Source organism: Rissa tridactyla, chromosome 2 (assembly GCF_028500815.1).
Source record: "Rissa tridactyla isolate bRisTri1 chromosome 2, bRisTri1.patW.cur.20221130, whole genome shotgun sequence".
In the NCBI taxonomy this organism is placed as follows: Eukaryota; Metazoa; Chordata; class Aves; order Charadriiformes; family Laridae; genus Rissa; species Rissa tridactyla.
In genome coordinates, this window is record NC_071467.1 from 132,056,422 (window position 1) to 132,073,480 (window position 17,059).

General features: G+C 41.9%; 1 protein-coding gene across 4 annotated transcripts in view; it reads left to right on the forward strand.

Moving 5' to 3' along the window:
* Positions 1 to 2,472: 2,472 nt before the first annotated feature.
* Positions 2,473 to 17,059, forward strand: part of OSBPL3 (oxysterol binding protein like 3) — a 93,815-nt gene continuing 79,228 nt past the window's right edge. For 2 of the 4 annotated variants that reach the window (XM_054192242.1, XM_054192246.1), the window contains exon 1: positions 2,473 to 2,681. The gene's annotated coding sequence lies outside the window, so the exon portion shown is untranslated. The remainder of the gene's footprint in view (positions 2,682 to 17,059) is intronic. The other 2 variants (XM_054192243.1, XM_054192244.1) reach the window with 2 other exon arrangements.

The following is a 17,059-nucleotide window of genomic DNA, read 5'->3' on the forward strand; positions in this document are numbered from 1 at the left end:
AGAGTTTTAATTCAGGCCATGTAATTTAATTCTGAATTATATTACACCAAAGGGAAACTGAATTAAAAAAAAAATACCTGTTGGATTATGCAGAATGGAGTTCCTCTTCTTAATAGCTCTGGAAAGATTACAGTGTCATGAGGTTCCATCAATCAGAACAGAAAAACCAAAGAGCAAGGATAAATCGAAGGTTAAGTGCATGGTGCTGAGGAACACCCTAACCACCTTCCTTTTGCTATTATAAACCGGATGGGTTTGTGTTGATGGACCTATAAAGAACGAAAAATAGCAATCTATATTCTGGCTATATATTTCCCCTGATGTATACAACCATCTTGTATTTTGCCACCTCAGTTAACAGACTGTCACGATTTCTGTGTGTTGATTTTCTAACAGAAAGAATGATCTTATTCTCAAAGGGCTGCCTATTAATTCATTAGAAGTTTCTTTAGCGCAGGAAAAGAGAGCACTCCAATATTTTCTTCATTGTTTCTGTTCAACAGAAGGGCAGAACAAAAGGAAAGGAAACTAAGCCTTAAATCCACAGGAAGAGCAAACTCCTTCCAGATGTAACTCCAGTGAAACAGTTTAATACAGCCCAGAGATGTGCTCTGTCCATGTTTTTAGCTGTGATGAGCACAGGAACAGTAAATGTCCTAAATATTTCAGGAACCTCAAATACTGCAATATGGTAGGACTCAAGATGGAGATCTTGGACTGGAAGAGAATTTTATTTTTGTTTTGTTCTTTTCCTTTTCATTGCATGGCCTGGAGACTGCACATCCTCAGGGAGCCACCCAGTTCCTTTCTAAATCAAGAGGTGGTCTGAGTTTGGTTTCAGTGGGAGCTGGAACAGGCTGTACATGCATAGGAAACATGCTGTTACCTAAAAGTACGTTATTATATCATGTAATCACTAGAAAGGTGTACTATCCACGTATTCCAGTTGCCTAATTTTCCTTAACCGACTTTCTGCTGCAGCTTATTTGGTCCCTTTAGTTCAACAATTGTGCTCTTTAAAAGGGCAGTGCTAATTTTGTCATAAAACTCGCATTTATAAAACCAAACTTCTATAACACCTGAAACCCAAGGAATTGCTATATACTATTATTAAACTCCAGTTGTTTGCAAGCTGATAAATACCCTCTGGTAATGCCTGAATTCCCACACAGTAGCAACTTGAAGTTATGTTAAACAATATAATCAAAATTAAAATTGCTTCTGTTGATTTTCAATTGATTTTGTTGCTTGACGCTGACCAAAACCATCATTGCTTGGGTTTGCATTGTGGAGGCAGCATCTCCTTAAACTATCATCAGGCTGAATGGCTCCAGTCAGCAGCAACAACAGCAGGCACCCTCTCTGCTGCAGAAGCACATAGGCCATCTCTGAAAGCAGGATTCAAGGTGTTTGGGTTGTTTTGGTGTCTATGGTTTCGGAAGCCCCTGCTGGATAGTGTTCTTAATAAAGGTGTCTCTCACACCCTTACAAGATTTCATTCAAAGTCCAAAGCACTACTCCCAGGTTATGCTACCACAGGTCCCTATCCATGAATACCCTTCCTACCTTTTCGGATGTCACTTTAGCTTGCTTTTCCAAGTGCTTCTGCTCTTCTAATAATACTGCTCTTCTAATAATACTTCTAATGCAGTATGAATGCCATGAATGAAGAAAATAATTTCTGTTTCCCATAATCACTCCAGCTGAACAAAAGCACCAAGTTCTGAATGGAATTGAAAAGCAGCTGATCAGTTTTGGGCACATGAGGCTGAGTGGGGAAATCGGGGGGGTTCTTCCCGCCCCCCTCCTTCTCTCTAAAGCGTGGATTAAATCGCACTTTGGAAATCCTGTGCCAGGTCACATCCCGAGCAGGAAGAATTTCGGAAGGGTCTGGCGCACACATTAAAGGGTTCGTGGAAGCAGTCCAGAGCGCTTCTCACGGCGTGGGTCTAATTAGTCATTCAAGTTGTTTGCTTTTAAATGAGGCACACGTTACTTTTAGGACGGCGCGGGTCTCTCCCACCGGAGGACCAAGGCCGGGGGCGGGGAGGCGTTGATCCCCTCAGGCCGCTGTGGGGGTGGCGGGTCCCTGCCGGGCCCTCTCCGTCGGCGCCCCCCTGGGGGGACGGGGCGGGGCGACCGAGGCAGCCATCAGTCCTCCGGCTCCGAAGGATCAGCTCCGCGCCTCCCCCTGAGGCACCCCCTCGCCCTGCCCCAGCTGCTGAAGGCCGGCTGCCGGGCTCAGCCCCGGCTTAGCCCGCGGCTCCCGTCCCCGCGTCCCCTCAGGGACCGCTCCCCACCTGGCCACCACCCGTGACGTCATGGAAACACCCCGCCTCAACGGCCGGGGGGGATGGCGGCAATAACGCCTCCTTAGCACGTGGGGGGAGGAAACGGGCGCTTCCCGTTGGCCAGGGTGGCTGTCAATCAAGCGCGACGGTCCCGCCCACAGTCCCTCTCCTGGACGGTCCCCAGGAGCTCGGCGGGAGCGGAGGTGCTGCTCCGTGCGCCTCCGCCCACTCCTCGGCGCAGGTAGAGCGGCTCTTTATGGTTGCGGTTGTCGCTCCCGCCCGGCTTCTTCCTCCCTCCTTCTTGCTGTCTGTGGGGCGCCGCCGCCCGGGGTGCCATGGCGGGGGCGCCCGGCGGGCGGTAGCTCGGCTGGCGGCAGGTGAGCAGCTCAGGTGGGTGTCCGGGCTGGGCTGGCGGGCCGCGGGGCCGCTTCACCGCCGCGCCGTAGGGAAGGGGCGGCGGGGCGGGGCGTAGCCCGTGGGTGGGGGGCGGTTGCAGCCCCCTTTCCTGAGGCGCGGCGACGTTCCTGGTGGTCTGCGGGGCGGCTCGGGCAAGGCAGAGTGGCGCCCTCCGGCGAACTCGTCACGCCAGAAAAGTGGCTTTTTACCATATAAAATGCACCATTGTGGTCCGGCTTGCAGCGGGAGCCCCCCGGGGGCCGCTGGCCGGCGGTGGGCGGGCGGCTGCTGCCGCCGGAGCAGCGCCTCAGCCCCGTCGAGCCCCCTCTCCGATCACCCCCCGCGGCTCTCGGTTGTCCCCGGCCCCGCTGTTACAGCCCCCACGTCCGCTCCGGAGCGGCAGCCAACTTAAAACACCTTTTCCTGCTTCGGGAGAGTGCCGCTGAGGGCTGCTCGTCCTTTATCTCGCTGCCGGTGGCACCGAGACGGAGGGAATTGCAGATGAGCCGTGATACAGCGGGCAGCCGGTTCCCGAGCGGCTCCCGGGCGGCGAGGCGGCGTTCCCGGGAGGCAGCGGGCAGGGGCAAGTCTCCTGCCTGCTCTGGGCAACCGAGCTGGCAGCCGGCCGGCTGCTACATGTAACTTCAGAAATTTTGGGCGTGTTTGCAAAGCTGTCGCTTCACCAAAGCTGCCGTTCTCTGTGCTCCTGTAAAATAAAAAATGCCACCATTATTTCCCACATCTTTAAGAAAATAGGTTAATTAAGTCCAGCCTCTTCAGTTTCCAGGTTGATTAATTTCCACTTGAGGACAAATTAGGCAATATGAGCATTTAAATGCTCCATTACTCGATAATTTTGGTACAGTTTGCTGACAGTGAAGTACTCTTTACCGACGCTGATTTATTTTTACTAGGAGGCTATCTGGAATGGCTAGAGAAAAGGGCATCTAATAAATTTTCTTCTTCCTTGTAAGGCAATTTGTCTGCCTTATGTTTTTGTCCTAGGCCTCTAATGATGGTGACAGTGTTCTTCCTTCTCTGCTGTCTCGAGAAGGGACAGAGGGAACAGTTGGCTTTTGCTTCATCCCTTGACTTTCATCAATTAATCATAGAGTTCAGAATGTTTCACTCTACTTAATTTCAACAGAGCTTGTAAGTCTGGTTTGGGTATTTAAAGCAGGTGTTTTCATGGACGTTTTCTGTAAAGCCCTGGGTAACAACAGTCTTAATTTTAATGAGCTTTGGTTTTATTATTGAAAATGTTTAAAATAATATCTGAAGTAATCTTCCCTAGTCTGTACTCCAATAGACTAAGCTAAATATTCTCTATGTGGCTTCTAGTCCATTGACAAAACAATAATGTTTACAGTTCCTTATTCTCTTTTTCTTTACTCTGATATCCCCCTCCCCACACCCTGTATTTCGGCCCCATTTATGTCCTCTCTTATCATCGTGTATAATATGTGGGTTTGCCTGCAGGAAAGGTGGGAGGGGAATTTTAGGGATTGGAGATGCTCTCTGTGTATGACTGTGCACGTGTGTGTGCTGAACAGTTGTGGTTGGGCTGAAATTACTGGCATGTTCACCAGGGACAGGAAATGATGGTGAGACTCAGCTGGAGTTTGCTTACTGCAACACTGCATGTGTGGCTAGCTCATTCACTTTTGCAAACGTAAGTATACTGGGTTTTATACAAATCCTTATTTGGTTTTTTTGGTAGCTGTGTGTATGTCATTATACAGAATTGGGTCTCGTTCAAACCACATCCATTATAAATATATGTATGTCAGTCTAACAAGCTTTCCTTCATTTGTTGCATTCTGTAGGGTTTTTTACATGCTCTGTAGAAGGTAGAGTGGAATAGGGCATTCTGGCAGTCTGAGATCTTATGGTTTCTAATAAGCTGAATTTTCAGTTGCTACAAACAGTGCTCTTGCCAATTTATATATTAATTATGTTTTCAATAGGAAGGCTTTTCTCATTTTGTAGCTAATATATTTTAGGCTTAAACTTGATTTGCTGTAATATGCATTTCAAAAAAATGCAGTGATGAACTAGGCAGCAAAATGAGTGTGGGACTGTGCAGTCATGGGGTACTTCTACACGTCGGAAGAAGCGTGGTGTTTGTATCAGCATATTTTGATCTTATTGAAGTCAGTAGAAACTTCTCAGCTGATTTCAGTTATGTTGAGATTTGATTCACCAAAGGTGTGAAGCTTTGCTGGTAAAGGCTTGGGGCTACTGTGATACAGCACTATGAAGGAAGCCAGTGAAACTTCTAGGAGAATCTAATTGCCTTTTTCTGTATCAAGTTTCCAATAATAGGATGCACTTCTTGTGAGATCTGACAAACAACTCTCCAGACTGGGTCTAATGTGTTTCTGTTACCAAACTTACACAGCTCTGCTCTTCGAAATGCTGGATTTTCATGTTGGTCTTCTGCCTTTGTGGTTGTGTTCAAGCAGTATACTCTGGGGGACAGACTTTGTTTTTAGTCTCCCGCAGCTGTCACTTGTGGTACAAGTATGTAAATCCTTGAATGTTGTGCCTGGAAGTACATGTTTCACTGCTTTAGCTCCTCATTTATCTGAAGGACAAAGAGGTTTTGTGTATGTAACCTTCTGCCCCATTGTGGGTGCTTGTCCTTATTCTGCTAACATAAAGTATATCTCCTCGATGTTAATTTCTAATTACCTTAGACTGAAGTTTGCTGTCTGCCTTCAGGCATGAGCGATGTGGGTGTTGATGCTAATGAATATGACAATCTGGGTAAAGCTGGAAACATAATAGCTAAGAAAAGCAGGGCTGTGGGTCTGATCCTGGGAGGCAGGATATCCGTAACTACTCCTCCTTTCAATCTGTTTTAGCTTGTTGCTCATGCAAAGTTCTTGAAGCTGCTTGTGACTTTCATGTAGTGTGTATGTTCAGAAATAGCAGATTCTATTATATATGAAGTTATGACGTGAATCAACACAGTGTTGGAGTAGTGGTTTTGGAGCTCTGTCAACATGGAACTCATGGAATGTTGTTGCAAGTTGCTTGAAATACTAGAAAAAAAAAGTTAAGGGCAGTCTCAGCGGAGGAAGAAAACAGAAAGCTTGCACAAATTCTGTCTGATTTTCTATAGTCAGGTGTCCCAACTGAGATAATTGTTAAATGATCGGAGTTATTTATTTATTTATTAATATGAATTCGCGTACCTGCCTTGCTAGTAAAAGTGGTGAGAGCACTCTAAGAAGTGCCATCTGAGACTGAGAAACGTGTTCCGTCAGCTCAGCCTCTGCTGCCCTGCCTGTCTGGTGTGCCAGAACAGCCCTGACTCAGTGCAAGTTCCTTAGGGTAGAAGTCACGTGTTAGTACATAGCAGTAAGCACGACAGCGCTTAATCCTATTTCAGTGCCTGGGCGCTCCATGATGCTAACCACGAAAGTAAAGAAACAGAGTTGAGCCGCTTTTGATGTGGAAGGTGTTAAGCAATTTTTGCAATGCCTGTTCGCTCGTGCTTCACAGTCCTTGGATGAAGGCTGTTCTAGACACAGCTCTCGAACCTTTTTCTGTGGAAAATAAGTACTTATAAGCATGATTTGACAGGAATCCCTGTTATGTGCAAAAGGAGAGAGGAGTAAGATTGAGAACTGACTTTCACTGACCTCTAAACCTTAAGCTGAAGTAGTGCACTGAAAATTGCTATGGGTTTCTAGCTCTTGGAGGGATCTCCAAACTTACTAATCGTATATCTGTCTGTAAGACAACCTGATATAAAGGCAGTGGCTGCCTAATAGCATCTGGTAAGTCACAGAAGGAAGGCTGTAGATATGATTCTTTATGTGCCTCTGTGCATTGTTTTTCAATTTTGTAACAGTTTAGACTGAATTTAAAAAATCCTTCCTTTGCAGTCATTGAATAGCATAATATCTGAGCTCTGCATTCCTTGTTTGATCAAGAGGTGCATGTGTATCTGTGTTTCTAGATTTCTCACTTTAAAGTCCAGTTGTTAAATTACAAGTACTTGAACTGAAGATTCCCTCTTTAGTCTTTAAGTTGTGAGGTTTTGATGGCTGAATCATATTTAGATTGGCAAACACAGCTGCTACCATGTCAACACTTAATTACTTCCTTCTGGACGTTTTCTTTGGCACTTTTATTAACATGGGTGTGCAAACACAGCTCCCTTTCCTCTGCCTTCCAATGTAGTGCATGAATTGGGAATTAAGGAGATTTTTATTTTGATGTGATAGCTTCAGATTCTGCCTGCATGTTGTTTGAGCTGAAATTTAAAAAACCGCCACAGCAAAAACACGGTAGTATGTGGTGCTGCAGTTGTCATGCAGCACTCGTATTTAACTGCTATTCTTAGAATGAAGATGGTAACATTACAAAATAGCAAAGGTGAGAAACTAATCCTTGTTTGTATCAGTGTTTATAATTATTCTGTGTTTGTGGTAATGATACCTGTTGGATCTCAGTAATGACTTTTTGTTGCCATTAGAAAAACATGAAGCATTAGGCTTTCTGTCCATTCAGTGTATCCTCTGATGAGTGTTTTCAAAGAGTAGAAGTCTGAAACGTTCCCCTGGCTGAATATAGTTGTACTCTTCCCTCATCTTAATTTCTGCCAATTCTGTTATTACTGCTTGTGATGATACAGCAGAGTCTCTACTGTCACAAGTGTCATTTCTTATCTGTTGTGGCGATCACTTAGGTCACTTTTAGGTCGCCCCTCTCTGATCTGACTTACGCCGCTACTTCTTGTGATTCTGGAGGCTTTTCCTAGTCACAGCAAATACATTGTTACTGTTCTGGTTTTAGTCTGTTCCACTTTTATATAGTTGCTGGTGAAATTAAATGAAGCTCCTGGTCTTAATGGTTCTGATAAAGAACAACTGCGTGGATATGCTCCATTTGCCTTACGTGTTTACTTGTTTTTGCCAGGAGAGTAGCTGAAACCACAGAAGAAACAATTTCTGAACAGCTTGTCAATCACAAAAAGAACCGTGTGTGCAGGAGACTTTATCCTTCTCTGTGCACAAGCCCATCTGTGTCACTGTTAATTCTGCTTGTTACACAAGGTTAAGTCCTGCCCTTGAAGTTTTCACATGTGCACAGTAGGATGTAGGTCTCTGGCGCTACTTTCTTCCATCTCACCAACCACTCATGTTAAAAAAAAAAAAAAAAAAAAATATATAAAAACAATAAAAAATTTTTGCAATGTCTCCCTCTTCACCAAGATAATTGCTTTGTCAGTGTGTCTAGAAAAATAGCCTTGAGGAGGGATAGAGAGAGTTTCTTCATGCTCTTAGTTCCCCAAGTGAAATGTGAAGTGTACAATTCTTATTTTTACAGAACTTTTGCTGTCCTGTCTGCAGTTGCAACAGATGGCTTTGAAACCAGCCGTGATAAGTTTTATTGTCAAAAGGGTTCTGCTGCCGCCTCAGGCTGTGAGGCATAATAGAAGTATCTCCCCTGAACATGCTATAGAACGCGCCTTGCTCATACTGGCACCTGGGACTATGCTGGCTGCAACTGTATTGCTAGAAAAAGGAGCTTGTTTAATAGCCTTATAAAATACTGTATTCTGAAGGAGAGTGAATAGTTCTGTCCTTTCTTTCTATATCCCTTGCTTGAGACAAAGCTTTGACAGCATAAACTGTGAATGTAAGCGCAACTTATAATGTAGGGGGGGAGGAGGAGGGAGGAAGTTTCGCTATGAATGTGATTCAGTTACTAACTGTCTCAGATACCTTAAAAAAAGACACGGTGACTGTCTGTTGATCTTCAGCGGTACTGCTTGAGGGCTTTAAAATAATGAAGTGTAAAACGTCAGTAGCAATGGGGATCCCGAAGACATGCTGGTGATTCCTGTCTGCATACTGGGGAGCTGATGAAGCTAACACCAAAGGATGTGGGCTACTGAGTCTTTGCTAGTTGTGAAGATGACTGTGGTAGGAGTTTTTGTGGTGGTTTTCTTAGGTTTCCTCCCTGATACCTTGCTGCTTGTCAAAGGCGGGCAGGCTGGTACTGGCCGAGAGATACCTTTCTACTATTTGGGAACTGTGTGGGGTTTTACCCCTGCAGTTGGATGCATCTGTGCAGCTCAGTGGCACGTGACCTCTCAGTTCTTGGGAACTACACAGCTGTTTAAGTAGTAGATGCTCTAAGAACATGCTAGTCCATTATTTTTTTTTAGCAATGAGTTTGCCACCTCAAAAGAAGCAGCCTGCATCAGGCTATTTGGAGATGGCATTATTGCTGAAAAATTGCAGGTATTTGCTTTTTAAACAAGTGATAATGGAACAAAGAAACAAAAAAAATAATAAGCAAAAGTTGTTATTAAGACTATGCCTGAAGATAAGATTTCTCCCTAACTTTTTTTTGCTAGTAAGTAAGAGGGATTAGTAGGGATCTGTGGTCTACCCTGGTACTGTCATGTCCTGGAAACTTCTCAGAACTGCATCTTACTTGCTGTTACTGTTAAATAGTGTTAGTTGATACACTCAGAACACCCATGCTTAGTTTCCTTAAAAGATAATGTTCTGATAATGGGTTTGTCACTTGTTAAGATATGCAGCAGGACAGGACCAGAGGCAGTGGGCACTGGAATACAGGAGGTTCCCTCTGAACATCAGGAAGTATTCACTGTGAGTGTGATTGAGCAGTGGCACAGGTTACCCAGAGATGTTGAGGAGTCTCCCTCCTTGGAGATACTCAAAAGTTGTTTGAATGTGGTCCTGGGCAACCAGCACCAGGTGGCCCTGCTTGAGCAGGGAGGAATGGACCAGATGACCTCCAGAGATCCCTTCCAACCTCAACCATTCTGTGATAATTGTACTAGTGTATGTTGAAGTTTAGTGTAGTGCAACTCTGTTCTTCAAACTCAGATCTAGAAATGATTCTAGAAAAGCCAGTCAGAATCCTGGTGTTCTTTTCCAGTCTTGCCTGGGCCTTAACTTAGTCAATAAACAACCTATTAGTTGGGATACAGGTCATCTTTCGTACAGAAGAGCATAACCATTGTTGTAATAGGCTTCTCATGGAGGATTCATGGTGTCTGTGTGGCAGAACTTGACTTCTAGAAATAGAAAAGAATTAGAACTCATAGGGTTTGCAAATTTGCTGATACTAAGGTCAGATAACAAGCAATTTGTGTATGAAGAGGAGAATCTAGTTCCAGGCTAAATCTAGTCCAGTTGTTGAACTCTAGTAACAACCATGTTGGAAGAGTTGGTATTTCTTATTTGTTTTCTGCTTAAAGTTGAACAATGGAAGGAAAATAATTTAGGTATTGGTCTACAGGACTTTGTTGTGTCTTAGCAAGAAAGCTACTGTGTTTTAAGAAGTTAATTCAGTAGGTGTACCCTTACTAGCATCAACGTGTATTATTTACTGAATAATATGATAGACAGTTAAGATGTATGGTGGACCCACATTTGCGTAACACTGTGGTATCTGTACCGCTGCTAGGCTGAGCAGGAGCCCAGCTGGGTTTACATTCCTGGGCTGGGTATGAGGGACTGTTTTGACATGTTATTTTTAACCTTCTGTCCAAAAAAACAGATCTAAAGGGAAATGAAATTTCAAGTTTGGGTGTTGAGCAAGATATTGCGCCAAAGTATTATGATTGATTCTTGTCTTCCTTAACTGAATGGTAGTGAAATTTTTTAACTGAGTGACCTAGCTAGGAAGTAACAATTCAAAGCTCTTACACTACTGCCACAGCTGCTGAAATTCAGGAAGTATAAACCCCATTCATTCTTTCCTGTTGTTTAAAAATAATAATAAAAAAATAGTGATTGAGTTCACTTGCGGATTTGTTACTGCCATTCAAATGCACTTGTATCATCTGCAAGACATTAAAACCAGAAGCACTCGATATTGTAACTGTATAAACTTTATAAAACTAAGACTCACTTATTAAATATCTCCCAGTGCTCAGAGAATCTCAAATTGTTGAGAAAGGAGAACTTACTCAGGTAGGGAACTGCTGTCGTGAATAAATAAAGTACTTAGCCTTTTAGCTGATATCCAGTTTGTTTTTTTGAAACAAGCTTTTTAACATCCTATTTCTTAGAATATGAATAAAAATGCACTGCTGAAATCATTGTTTCATTCAATTTGCTGAATAAATATGGAACTTAATTTCAGATTCAGAGATAAAGTATTAGAATTTTCCACAGGATAGCTGTATTTTAGGCTTCACTCTTTATTTTATAGCTTATTTTCCTATGTATAATACTATATTGTACTGTACTTTTGGAGGTTCAACAGAATCAACACTTTCACTTGAAAATCAACAGCAGAGCCGTTGCCAGGATGTCACTTCCACAGATGATACTTATTGTTTGTTTGCATACATTTTTTAAAAAAAAATTGCTTTCACAAAATGGAGCATTTGATTTGGGTGACTTGTAAAATATATGGGTTTTTTTTTTTTTTCCTTTATTGCAGGAACACTTAAGGATATAAGGTCACTTTTTTCTGCCATGTCATATGCATGCAATTGCTGGTGCACTGAAGATCCCTTACTGGTGTTAACCTTACAATTTAAAAGATAAAACTTCAAGTAATGGGAGACCATTAAGTATTGTTAAATGCATACAAGGTCATTGTTTTCATCAGGCAGGCTTTAATAATCTGCTTTTAGTCCTAGTTGATTAGTTTGATAAGCTGAGCAGGGAAGATGCAACTTCCCATTTATTTCTAGCTGTATTGTCAGCCACCTCTATTTTTAAAAAGTAATTCACAGTAATTTAGTGGTAGAACAGTGGCTGTATCTCAGTATCATCAAGTGACTGAGTGTTCTTGCTTTGGCAAACATTTGTGGGGCTTGTCTGTGGTGGTGACTGCTTCCTACTTGAAGAGGCTTGGTTTCTGAGCATTTGAAAACATCCACATTTTCCTAACTGTGGATGCCATTTTGGTCTTGATAATCCAGACATAATGACAGTTGACAGTTCACATTGAACTGCCAAGCGTTCCTTGACAAATGAGCTTGCATTATTTACTTTATTATGACTAGAATGCATGGTTAGCATAAATGCACCCTCTCTTCAGTGCAGGATGAGAGTTGTTTGCTTCTGGCTTTCTCAGAACCATATGAGAGTTGTTTTCTTCTGGTTTTCTGGCTACAGGCTCAAGGAAGAGTGGCTGGAGAGCTGCCTGGCAGAAAAAGGGCCTGGGGGTGTTGGTGGACTGCCGGCTGAATATGAGCCAGCAGTGTGCCCAGGTGGCCAAGGCGGCCAACAGCATCCTGGCCTGTATCAGGAACAGCGTGGTGAGTAGGACTAGGGAAGTGATGGTCCCCCTGTACTTGGCACTGGTGAGGCCCCACCTTGAATACTGTGTTCAGTTTTGGGCCCCTCACTACAAGAAAGACAATGGGGTCCTGGAGCGTGTCCAGACAAGGGCAACGAAGTTGGTGGGGGGTCTGGAAAACAAGTCTTTATGAACAGTGGCTGAGGGAACTGGGGTTGTTTAGCCTGGAGAAAAGGAGTCTGAGGGGAGACCTTATCGCTCTCTACAACCTGGAAGGAGGTTGTGGAGAGGTGGGGGTCGGTTTCTTCTCCCAAGTAACAGGTGATAGGACAAGAGGAAATGGCCTTTAAGTTGCACCAGGGGAGCTTTAGATTAGATATTAGGAAAAATTTTTAACAGAAAGGGTTATCGAGCATTGGAACAGCCTGCCCAGGGAAGTGGTGGAATAGTTATCCCTGGAGGTATTTAAAAGATGGGTAGACATGGTGCTTAGCAATACGGTTTAATGGTGGTTTTTGTCAGTGTTAGGTCTATGGCTGAACTCTATTATCTGAAAGGACCCTTCCAACCTAGGCAGTGCTATAATTCTGCAGAGCCCTTCTGCAAAAAGATCATATTTCCTTGCTGTTAAATGAATTTTATGTTCTAAGCTTAAAAAAAAAAAATGTTTGTCTGCGGACTATTAAGAAGATTAATGTCTTTGTCTCTGTGGCCTGTCTCACAGTCCTTGCATCTTGCAGAACTTGAATTCTTGAGGGATTTTTATTCTTAATGTCATTGATCAACAGTCTGCAAGTGCATTGCCACTTAATCCACCTTGTGATGGGTGACTTAAGAGAGAAGGTGTAGGCTGTGCATCTCTCGTGCATTATTTTTTCAATAAAATAATATCTTCTATATTAGCCTACCCTAATGCATTTACAGCTGAGAGAAAGGATGGTATTTGGTAAGAAAACTAGGGATGAAGGATGGGAAAACAGTTTTTTTACATATTACTGTACATAACTTTAATCCTCACTACTTCTGGCTGACAAAACTGCTTTTTAACTTCCTTGTGGTTCTTTTTGACTCTTGGAAAATAATGGGGGTGTTCTGAGTAAATCCAGGCAAGTCATCCTATGAAATGTTTTTGCCCAGTCTGTGAATGCCACCGAAACATTTGCATGCAAGAATGTTTTGTGGAATGTAGGAGTACAAACAAAAATCTCAAGACATAGATTGGCTAGACTCGTGCTTGGATTGGTTATGTTGAAGAAGGGAATTGAAGAAAATTGTTCTGATCCTCCAATTCCTCCCTGCACAGAGATTCTGAAATGCTTGTTTCTGCATATTAGAGTATCTGAGTCCCAGAACTCTGGAAACTGCAGTCATCCTCTTTCAGAAAGGCATGGGCATGCAAAGTTTTGACATCAAATCAAGGAGAAAATATCAACAAATTTAGTTATCAGAATTGATATAGTAAAGCTACATATGTCTGGTAGCCTAAACATAAATTCTAAAAAATACAGTTTCCTTGATCTGCCACTTTTTGAAATTAATATTCCTTAAAAAAACCCCACCAAACCTTTGTTGACAAAAGACATACATATAAGTGAGTAAAACTGAAATAATTTCTTTTTATTAATGGAAACTTTAGAGTATTAAGGCAAAGTCAGTTTGCAGCCCAGGTTAAATCAGCAATAGTAACGTTGGTAAGTGGTATATAAAGGCTTCCTTGCTGAAAGTGGCTCTACTGACACATCACAAGACTTCATGGTCATGTATTTGTTGCAGTCAATACATTCGTATATTCCTTTTAGTAAAGTGACCAGGCATCATCTTAAAATAGTCAGAGCTTTGACCCCAGGTGTCTCATTAACAATTTCAAAATGTCCCTGCTTTGACTAAAACTTTACTCCAGGATTCTGGCTAAATGTATCCATAAGCAGTTTATACACCTGACTAAAATTGACATTTTCTCTCAGTTTTTATATGAGCATCTGCATTTCTTCTGAGCCTTTGTAAACTGGTTAACTTTTTGCTTTGTTCACTTGAGGGGGACTCTCCTGTTCCCTCAGTCAGGCCAGGACTCTTCTATTTAGACTTGAAGAGATGCAGAGAATCTTGTTATGTGGCTGACTAGGTATGCTCACAGTATTTACTTCAGGAAAATATTCTGCCGTCAGTCTTCCTTTTATGAGCTTCCATTGATCTCAGGTGTATTTTAGGTACTATTTTTTGTTTCCTGACCAGATTAGATGCTGGCAGTATCTTGCACAATGGCTTTTTCTGATGCTTCCCTGTATATCTCTGTAGGAAATGTCAAGGGTAACTCTTTTTCTCTTGTCAGACTTTCGTCAAACTGGTGATGGAGTGACTGTGTAATCAACTTATACATTTAAGTACCTTCTCCTCCTTGGTCACTTCCAGCTGTCATAGCAGAACTTCTGCTTGTCTTACTCTTTGGGTCCTGACCTTGCCTTCAGGACTGATGAACTGCATTCCCTGTCACTGCTTCTCTTCATGTGGTTCCTCTCACCTAGTGTTCTAGTTGTTTGGTGCATCAGAGGTGCCTCTATACTTTTTGTCAGCAGCAATTTTTATTAGACACCTCAATTCTTTTGTCACTAGTAGGACTGTTAAATAAAACTATCCGCAAGATAATTCTTGGCAAACTCTTCTGATGATCAGTGTCAGGCCTGACATTTTTTTGTCATCTTCTGTGGCCAGTTACTTAGTCACTTTGCAACTCTTCTACTAAATAAGGTAATTGCCAGCTTTATCAATTTTTTTATGCAGCTGCTGACAGCTTCAGATGAGATCTACATATTTCTTTTGTCTTTTTAAATTATTATTATTTTTTAAAGTTAATCTGTTACCATTGACCTTGGTATTTCCTTATGACTCTTTGACTTAATCTGAAATCTTGCATGTTACTGATTGTAGTAGTGCTGATTTCCCTTTTCTTCCCTCACCTCCAACTCTAAGGCAGGTATTCTGTTTGCTCTCCTGCCCATCATAGAGTATCTCCAACTGTTTTTTTTGTTTGCTTAAAAGGTATAGATTATGTGTCGTGGTTTGAGCTGGACTGGCCATTGAAATGAACAACAGATGCTCTCTGAGGAGGACAATTACGGTTTTTAAATGTTTATATTGGTTAGAGGTGAAATAGGCACAATAACTTGAGAATGCATGAAAGTTTTATTTGCAACTATGTGTACAATTTAATCTGCCTTTTCTTTCAGAAATATGTAGCAGTATCATCTGATTTCCTCAACTCATGCTCAGGAAGCTATTACTCTTGATTCCATGTTGATTGTGAAAGTTTCAAGGCCTGTTTCATAGTAGACATCCTGTCTTTGTTTCTTTACTAAGAAATTTTCACTTCTTCACTTAGTTTCAGTGTGTTGTTGAATAACTTTGTTTTCAATACCTTTAAATAATTTTTTTAAGTTTTAATTTTATTCCCATACTTCAGAGAAATTGCACCTCGTATATTAATCAACTCTTTCCCTGCCTCTTCGGGAGGTGTGGGGAAGCTATTTATCTAGTTAGGCCTGTTTCGTCTTGCAAGTTGTCTATTGCACACTGCATCCCATGAGGCATTTCTAGATTTGTTTCTGCACATCTAATGAAGCAGCAGCTCAGCATTATCAATTTTGGAGAGTTTGAATTCCTCAGTCTACTTGACTACTTAAACTAGTTCCTTTTGCTTATTGCTTGCTTGAGTCAAAGAAGTTAATTTCCCTTAATGCCTAATTCACTGTGATATTTTTTCATTCTAATAAAATAAATCTGCACCAAGGCTGTTTTCTTGGAATCTACCACAGACTCTCAGCACTCTGAGCAGGACTGTCCTTTTTTAAAGTGGGTTGTTTGTTTTTTATTTTTTTGACCCAATTGGATTCTGTTCAGTGTGTTTGTGTTATTTTAATCTACCACAGTTCTAAGTGGTTTAGATAAGTATCGCCTTTACCTCTGCTGGCTTTTCTGAATAGTGTGCACATTTCAATATGTATTTTAGCCACCAAGACTCTATCCCTGTGGTATCTAGTCTTGTATTTAATTCAAGTTCATCAGTTTTGTAGTATAGGCCTGGTTTGTTTGTTTGTTGGTTTTTGTTTGGGTTGGTTTTGTTTGAGGCTTTTTTGTACACAAATACTTCACAATGTTTTATCTGGCCTGTTTACCAGGGCAGAATACTTGTCTGCCTGACCCCTGTTCTCATCTGTATTTGGACTTTTAGTCCTCTATCAAACTGCCAGAGATAAGAGTCCTTCTTGGCCACATCCTCGTTTTCCTTTGCTAGTGCAGTGAGGTTAGATGGGGAGATTGTGTGGGTGCCCAACAACTTTCACTTCTCATTTTCATCTGTAAATCCCTTCTTGGGTGTGTCACCTTGTCCTAGAGGGTCAGTGTCCTTGTCTCATGAATGAGAGATCTCATCGGCAGGAGAGTCCTGCTGAGTGACTCTGAATACTCTAGTGTTTCACCCATCTTTCTCTATCCTCGTTATTTTAATGCCTGTTTATCAAATCCCTTGAGATATAGCTGGATCAGTTGTTTGAAGTCCTGCCTTATAAATGATCTTTATATTTCCTGTGCCCTGCCCCATTCCATTCTGTGACTGTAACTTAAATAACCTTGAACACCCAGAAATAATATAGCTTCAGATCAGTAGGGAAATACATAAAGTGCAAGGAGGAAGGGGAAGGGCTGACATACATGAATCATTTGATGAGACTGCGAAAGCATTCACTTAAATGCAACTTTATTTATATATTTTTTAAAACATATATATATAAACATTAAAAAAACCTCATTGCATTTTAGTGAATCTATTTAACTGAAAATATTTATAACTTTTCCCATGAAATCACAGATATAGTAGTACCTGTTGCTGGAGTTTTTCAGCAGCTATTGCTACAGCTGAGGCAATTTTGCAGGTCACCACATGTAGAGAAAAGCATCTGATAAATAAATAGATTCTGGGCTTTGTAGCATCATAACTGGCCGCATCTATTTATTTTTTTTTTTTTTCCTGCGGGAAAAATTCTCTGAATAAACTTACTGTGAATAGGTTGCAGCTTCTGCAGGATATTATGTATTTATTCTAGTGGATCCTGGAGGATGGTATATCT